Below are 8,484 nucleotides of genomic sequence, written 5' to 3'. Positions count from 1 at the left end.
AATTTCTATGCCCACTCCATCTCTAATTGGCCAATAGTTAATACATCATTTCCTTCTCTCCAATTTTTCTTAACTTTATATATATCTCTGAATTTTAAACCTGCTGGGTTTGCCTCAAGGTGTTCAGCAAAATGTGCTGATAAACTATGTTGCATAAGGAGAATTTTTAATGTTCCTAATATGTTCATCCACTCTTAGGTGGAACTTAAAACACCACACTGGTGAATCAATGCATCTTTTTGGGGAATGTTCAGTGTCTCCATGCAGAGCGTGGAGACGCTGACCCAGGAAGCACCTTTAGCGGCACATTATTTTTTTCTTAAAAGGTAGTGTTTACATTAAATGCCTGCAGGGACATGCTATAGACACCATAATAACTACATTAAGCTGTAGTTGTTTTAGTGACTATAGTGTCCCTTTAATCCCTCAATATGACGTTTATTGGATGTCACATAAAGAAGAGTTTTACATAATGTAGTATGACAATATTATTCTATAGTAGTCTTGTACAACTAACAGTAATAATAATTTTGTGTAAATGTACAAAGACTATCTGCACAAGAATAATTTACAACCGTGAAACAGGTAACGTTTTGCGGAGAATTGTGCTTTGATATGCATCATATTGTTTCAGTTACAAACACTGTAAAAATGACGCAGTCAAGTGCATGCCAGGTCCAATAATGTGATCGAACTCAGAGGGAAGGGGAAAACAAGAAACTGTATGCCCTTCCACTATAGGAGGAACAAGTGGGAGTCCGCAGTGGGTACAGATTGATTATGTGGTTATCCGGTTTCTGCGTTGTAGCTCAACCTTGTATCAATCCCATTCATTGTTTTATTTGTTTTTTTCCTATTGATTATTAACTCGCCAGAAAATCTGACCGACTTAGCATCGCTTCTCAGGTTGCTTTATCCACTTGAATTTGGTTCCAGATCATTGCGTCATAATTTATAGCTGATGTGACCAAACCTATTATTTCTTGAGAGGTCGGTGTAATTAAATGAACACTATAGGGTCAGGAACACAAACAGCTATTCCTGACCCTATAGTGTTAAAACCACCATCTATCACCCTTGGCCCCTCCTTGCCTCCCTAAATATAGTAAAATCTTACCTGTGTTCAAGTCTACAGCTGCTGCCTCTGCCACTGATCTGCCTGATGGCTGACATCATAAGAAGTGATTCTCTGAGCCAATCACAATGCTTTCCCATAGGAAGATTCATTAGAATTTCCATTATATTCCCACATTTTGTCCTTTCTCTCTCTCTTGCTTTAAATTGAATTCCCACATCATGCTCTCCTGATTATATTTTCTAAATGGCACTTTCTGCTGATTCTCAAATTAATTCTATGCCACAGTCTATCTCCTTTTTCTCTCAGGGTTTTAAGCTTGTGTCTGGGTCTGAGGTACTTTATACTCTTCCTCTTATTAATATAATTTTCCCATCCACTGTTGACAGCTGGTTTCTTCTGTCTGGAAAAGTCCATGTTCTGGGCATGATCACGAATATTCCTCCAATATTTTTTTTAACTTTTTAATCTTGGCTTTAGCTTTGTTGGTGACTGAGGTCTGAAAAATCTGGTACATTTTTCAGGAGAAGTTACGTGTCAACTTTTGTGATTTTACTCACCGCTTCACTCAGCCTTCATGGTTGAGACCACAAACTTGATGATCTCAGACAATCCAATGCTTTCATGTAGGAAAGCATTGGGTGTCTATTGCGCATGGGCGGCAAAATTCCACGATGTGCAAATCAGCATCTCCTCGTAGAGATGCATTGTATTGATGCATCTCTATTGGGATCGTTTAGCGTGCGGAACGCCAGTGCTGCAAACTGTGCAGCACTGACACAGGAAACACATCTAGTGGCCGTCTGAGTCACTGTCACTAGAGGTGTTGCCAGGCAGTAATGGAAACACTGCATTTTCAGAAAAAAAGCCTGCAGGGACGTGCTATAGACCAGCATTAGGTTGTAGTTGTTCTGGTGACTATAGTGTCCCTTAAGGTGAACCTTTGATTTTGCAGCTAGTGCATAGAATTTAATTTTTTGTGTTTTCTTTGTCTTGTTTAGAAGTGAAACTGTTTTGGAATGTTATAGAAACAGTAGGGTTACAGTGGCAAATATTTTGTACGGCCTAGCTAGTAGTATAATACTTGAAATTTTAAGCCCTACTTTAATAGATTGATCTGTCTGTCTATCTATCTATCTCAATGTAAAGTAATGCGAAACTGAAAGCACTCATAGCACTTGAAGCATACATACTCAGTTGCTTTTTATTCAGAGATCTGCAACCACCTGGGAATTGCAAGAAATCCCAGATGAAATGAAACACTGACAGTCATTTTTATATTCCATATCTTAGAATAAACAGCAAGCAAGTGCCCTGGGAGTGCTCTCATTTCACATATTTCTGTCTCTCTATACACATATACGTACATTGCCGTTGTCAGGGTCAGTGTTAAAGATTTCTGCCTACACAGACGAAGGTGCATTTTTGCGGCTCTCATACAGATGTCAAGAGCGGGCTGCGCTGTACCAGCATGTTATGTGAGAGCTGCACAATCGTGACTCCCACATCCGCAAGGTACCCAACTTGATTTATATTTACATTTTATGAAATCCGTACCATTGTTTTCTTTCCGACACAATTTCGATACCTTTTTGGATAAACAAAGAGCTGAGAAATGATATAATATTATATACTGTGAAGCCAGTTGGCTCAACGAGACTTTGAGAAATATATATCAAATTCATTATTTTTTGGAAAAAATAAAAAATCCTTAACACCTTTCTATATTATAAAATAATAATAATAATAATAATAATAATAATAATAAAAAAAAACAATTAGGCAATCACAAAACATACTGCATATTGCTCCACTGACACTGATAATACTACTGACAATCTCCCTAGTAATGAGGAACCATTTTTGCCTACACCTATATGCTCTCTTGGGCATTGGATATTTTGATGTTTCTGTGCCATGATCACTGAAGTGCCCTCACACAGATAAGTAGGGGGATTCTGAATCCAAATAGCCTCAGTCAGGAAACCAGGGTGACACTGAGTCCAATTAGCCTCAGTCAGCAATACATACTCTGAGTCCTACTAGCCTCAGTCAGCAATCCAGGGGGACTCTGAGTCCTATTAGCCTCAGTCAGCAATCCAGGGGGATTCTGAGTCCTACTAGCCTCAGTCAGCAATCCAGGGGGATTCTGAGTCCTATGAGCCTGGGTCAGCAATCCAGGGTGACTGAGTCCAATTAGCCTCAGTCAGCAGTAAAGGGAGACTCTGAGTCCTACTAGCCTCAGTCAGCAATACAGGGGGACTCTGAGTCCCATTAGCCTCAGTCAGCAATACAGCGGGACTCTGAGTCCTAGTAGCCTCAGTCAGCAATACAGGGGGACTCTGACTCCTAATAACCTCAGTCAGCAATACAGGGGGACTCTGAGTCCTAGTAGCCTCAGTCAGCACTCAGCAATACAGGGGGACTCTGACTCCTAATAACCTCAGTCAGCAATACAGGGGGACTCTGACTCCTATTAGCCTCAGACAGCAATCCAGGGTGACTGAGTCCAATTAGCCTCAGTCAGCAATACAGGGGGACTCTGAGTCCTAGTAGCCTCAGTCAGCAATACAGGGGGGCTCTGACTCCTATTAGCCTCAGACAGCAATCCAGGGTGACTGAGTCCAATTAGCCTCAGTCAGCAATACAGGGGGACTCTGAGTCCTATTAGCCTCAGGCAGCAATCCAGGGGGACTCTGAGTCCTATTAGCCTCAGTCAGCAATACAGGGGGACTCTGAGTCCTACTAGCCTCCGTCAGCAACACAGGGGGACTCTGAGTCCTAGTAGCCTCAGTCAGCAACACAGGGGGACTCTGACTCCTATTAGCCTATCAGCAATCCACGGGGACTCTGAGCCCTATTAGCCTGAGTCAGCAACACAGGGGGACTCTGAGTCCTATTAGCCACAGGTGGAGGAGAGTGAGAGAGAGTGTGTGTGAGTGTTTCTATGGCAGTATGTATCATGCTGCTGTGAGGGAATGAAGGTGAGAAAGTGGGCGGGGCTGATCGCATCCTCGGTCTGATAGGCTGCAGGTTGCGGGAGCGCGCATGTGTTGTTCTCTGGCTTGAGTGCGCGCGCCCGCGGCATTGAAGCAGCTGGGGTACAGTGACAGCAGTGTGACCATGTAACCCTGAGACCCTGGGGGACACTGGGCATCATCCTTGGCACCCACTGCAGGTGAGAAACCATGGCACCCTCACTGTATCACTGCCTGGCATCCCTGCCAATCTCATTTACTGCTTCATTCATCCTGTCTGCTATAGATCTATGCAGGGAGGGGGGGGGTCTACATCACAAAAACAACCTTCTACCTTGTATGGGTCTATAACTAGGGTCTAGCCTTTAATAAAAAATAATATTAAAATAATTTACAGGCTTGTTTTGCATTAAGAGGGTTAAAGCTAATCAAGTGTCGGAATGGCTGTATTTTTATTTTGTAAATTATGCACATTTTCATTTAATGCAATAAATCAAGTGTGCATTGCACCAACCCTTTATGTCCCTGAATGGGCTTCATTGAGATGTGTTATTAAACACTAATTAAGGGGGTGGAAGGTACAGGAGGGGAGGGAAGGGGTCATGAGCTATACAGTTCATTTATAGGGCCCGGATTCATTACGTTTGGTTATTGTGCAATAATTATGGCCAGAGATCAGGCTGTAATAATACTTACAGTATGGCCGTATTTTATTTTTTTAAATTAATATTATTATTATTATTATTATTTTTTTTTACAAATCTTACTTAAACAAGCAGGGGTTAAGCTTTTTCTCCAAAATTAATAGGGAGGGTATTAGATGCCACACACTGTAGACCATGTACTGACTTCCCCTTTCCTTGTACATATTAATCATAGCCTCAGAAAAAAAAAATATCCTCCTGTGAAAACCACAAGAAAGAGAATTAATCTATTTCCAACATCCCCTAAGGGAATGTTAATGAATTGCTGCTTCTACCACATAGCATCAGGTATCAAGACTCATAGCAGGTATTACCAAACCACAGAGCAGGTATCAGTTTTATCAGTGACTCCCCCTCCTGCTACATTAACTCCATCACCTTCCAACTTGTAGAATAGGCTCCAATATGAATAATCACTGATAACATACAGAAATCTAAGCTCAATACTTACATTTTTTTCTGGTTCAGTTTGTAAAAAAAAAAAAAATCTCATACAATGCCATTGTTTTATATTTTCTTTCTGAATGATTGATTCTGCAGCTGGAACAATATGCATGCGTTTTGTCCTATTCCAATATGAATCAACATCAATCCAATTCCACTGTGACTATAATAAAACAAAATTAAATAATACATGGGAAAAATAAATAAAGCTATGTTCACTTAGGATGCTATAATGGTTTCAGTGTGTAAGTTGTGCTTGAAGTGTTTATTACAGTATTTTATTGCATATTCTTTGGGTAGATTGTTGAAGAAACCAATATTTTACAGTTTAGATATTGCATCAGGTCAATTCCAGAGAGTCTGAGTCAGGAATTATTTTAGTAAATTAGGAGGGATATGTTACAATAATCAAACCTTGGAAATCCTGAAATCTACATAATTCCAGTCCAATTTGTTGAGAAGCAGGAAAATAGTTTTTAGGCTTGGTGAGTTTGTGCTAACAGGACTAACAGCATACAATAGTGTAAATGACAGACAATGATGGCATTTGATGGGAGATAACACCTAACCAGTGACGGGTGACCACTGCTTTGCTCCATACACTTTAGATTACGAGTAGCACAACACATACAGATTTTCTCACTACAGGGAGCATTTCCAGAAATTCAGAGTAAATTTCACATTTCGGGGGAGGTAGCTAAACTGGGAGCATAACTGAATGTTTTCAGTTCCGCTAATGTGACCATAAATTTGAAATTCACTTTAGTTAATAACTTTGAGTGGCTTTCCAGGTGACCTTGAATTACAACTCCTATGAGTCTTAGGCAGGCATTCCACACCTAGCAAGTTGGAAAAAATATGTTTCCGTCGTTTAACACTGCTGCATACGATGCATATTGCAATATTTTATTTTGCAGAATTTTACAATGGAATTGTTGGGGCAGACTCTTAAGTCCTCCGTGACCACATCTTTAGGCATCTTGCAGGGTAAATGGCATGTTTTATTTATTTATTTTTTTACTTATTTGACTAGCACAATACTTGAGGGAACGGCTGGCATTGTGGTTTTCAAGAATGCTGGGCACCCTTTTGCCTGGCATTTTGGATCTGAAAGTAATGGTTCCTGAGAGAGTGGATATATCTCTTGGCATTTTTTGTTAGTGTCAGTTGGGTTGGGCATATTCCTGGCGCTGCATTAACAAAGGGGACATATTTATAGCTCATCTGAGCAGGGTCCTAATCTAGCTATTGTTCCTGTAATTGTCTTATTTATCGTCAAATTCCCTCCTTTAATAATATTGTAAAGCGCTGCGGAATAAATTGGCGCTATATAAATACCAATAATAATACATATATGCAAGTAGTATAGGTATTTCCTGTTCTGTTTATCTATGCACACTCTGTTACATAGGGAGCAGCTGACACTCTATTATATTAACCCCCAATACACCATCTACGGGCTGTCCTGTTTATTATGAGGTTCAGGAGCACCCACATTAACAGAAAACATCCTAAAGTTTGGGATTGTTAAACCACTCATAATGGAATAAGGGCATCATTTTATCCAATTACCTAAAAGTGACTACTGCTGAATCCCACACAGTCTCTATCTCTCTCATAATCAACCTGTTACACATCGGTTGCCGGAGGGGAAATAAAACTGCCTTTATATTTAGCAGAGGTCCCAGTGACCCCAGTTCCATTTTTAAAGGTATTGCAAATGTGGTTCTAAATTAAATTTTTTTTTCTTTTCTTTCTTCAATCCAACTAATCCTAAACATTTAGGGTTATTTGCTTAAAGATTACTCCGAGCACCATGACCACTTAGCTGATTTGAAGTGGTTATGGTGCCTGAAGTTCGTATGTGCAGCATTAAACTAAGAACCCCTGCACATACAGAGTCTAACCCCTCTGCTGCTGGAGGCGTAACTCTAACTCAGGTTGCTTCATTGTGGCATTGTTAGCCAACCTGGAACAAGAGTTCTGGGTGGCTAATGTGAATCCTGTGCAAATATGGCTCAGCCAGTGGGAGCATGAGGAGGGGGGAGGAGAGACCAGAACAGCAAGGGTTGCACTGTTACTGTTTCGTCTCATCTCTGTCTGGAGTCTCCTCTTGCCATTCTTCCAATCACCATTGAAAGCTTTTTAATGTTTTAATTCTAAACAAGAGTCCTTAGCAGACCATCTCCCCCATGCTGCACTGGCTAATGAGGAAGCATCAGTTTGTACAGCACTGGGTTGCTGTGATTGGTTGAGAGTGTCAGCGTTCAGCCTATCAGAGCGCACATTGGAATGGAATTGTTATGGCTAGAAGTAAATGTGTCAATCTGTGCCTTAGTCTTACATAAAATAGCCACTGAGCTGTAGGTGGCCAGGGTTCCCTATTTAATGTTAAACTGCTTGAAAAAGGTCTAAAACCAAATTAAATGCCAGTGACAGCACAGCAAACTCAATGAGATGACATCATTTTATTTCCCATAGTGTCCCTTTAATAGCATGGCTATTTGGCCTACATTTTGAAACTACATTTTAAAAAATATATATACTCCCTGGTGAATTCCTGAATATTTACGGTTTAGTGAATAATCCTGTTTCAGAATTTGTGAAGCCATAATACGCTGCTGCAGATTTGGCGTTATGTAAAATGACCCTGAAATTGTAGGGGAAGGTGGTCAGCCCACGCTCATTTTCTTTTACGTGGGGTTTGTGTATTGGGTGTGTTTTTATCCAATTGAAATTATAATAATCTGTCAGCTCAAGTTGGCAGTAATGCTGCTTAAATGAATCTTTACTGCAGAATGCTTTGGAAACCATTCAAACATATGTCCTTTTGCATTTTCACGCAAGAGAGCGCTTGTTTACAATTTAGCACAGGTTCTTACATTTTTATTATGTAGGTGACTATTTGCTACACAGGGATTATAGTGATTCAAGAAACAGTTTGCCTATTGTATGCTATAACAACAGATTTAGAAAAAAAATCTAAAATGTAGCCAAGTAACCATTTTGGCTATTGTGGCTGAGGTTTTGCAAGTTTTCAAGTCTCAACAATATGCTGTTGTTTAGCAAATAGACCCCCTTCTCTTCTAGAACCCTGAAATGGTTGCCGATTTTTAATTATTTAAGCAAATGTAATTAACCCGTAGCTGAGTGACACCAACTAATTTCAGTTCTTGAAGATACAGCTTTGTGATACTCAACCAGACATGGGGTACATGTTTCTTTTTGCCTATAATTACTGAGCATTATGGGACTGGTAGTTGCCTCACAGCTGGAGAGCTAC

General features: G+C 40.2%; 1 protein-coding gene across 2 annotated transcripts in view; it reads left to right on the top strand.

The window, feature by feature from the left end:
- Positions 1 to 4,149: 4,149 nt before the first annotated feature.
- ELMOD1 (ELMO domain containing 1) overlaps positions 4,150 to 8,484 on the top strand; it is a 136,686-nt gene continuing 132,351 nt past the window's right edge. For both annotated transcript variants that reach the window (XM_063430210.1, XM_063430192.1), the window contains exon 1: positions 4,150 to 4,253. The gene's annotated coding sequence lies outside the window, so the exon portion shown is untranslated. The remainder of the gene's footprint in view (positions 4,254 to 8,484) is intronic.

Source organism: Pelobates fuscus, chromosome 1 (assembly GCF_036172605.1).
Source record: "Pelobates fuscus isolate aPelFus1 chromosome 1, aPelFus1.pri, whole genome shotgun sequence".
Lineage (NCBI taxonomy): Eukaryota > Metazoa > Chordata > Amphibia > Anura > Pelobatidae > Pelobates > Pelobates fuscus.
The sequence above is the reverse complement of the archived record's forward strand: the minus strand, read 5'-3'. Positions and strand labels throughout refer to the sequence as shown.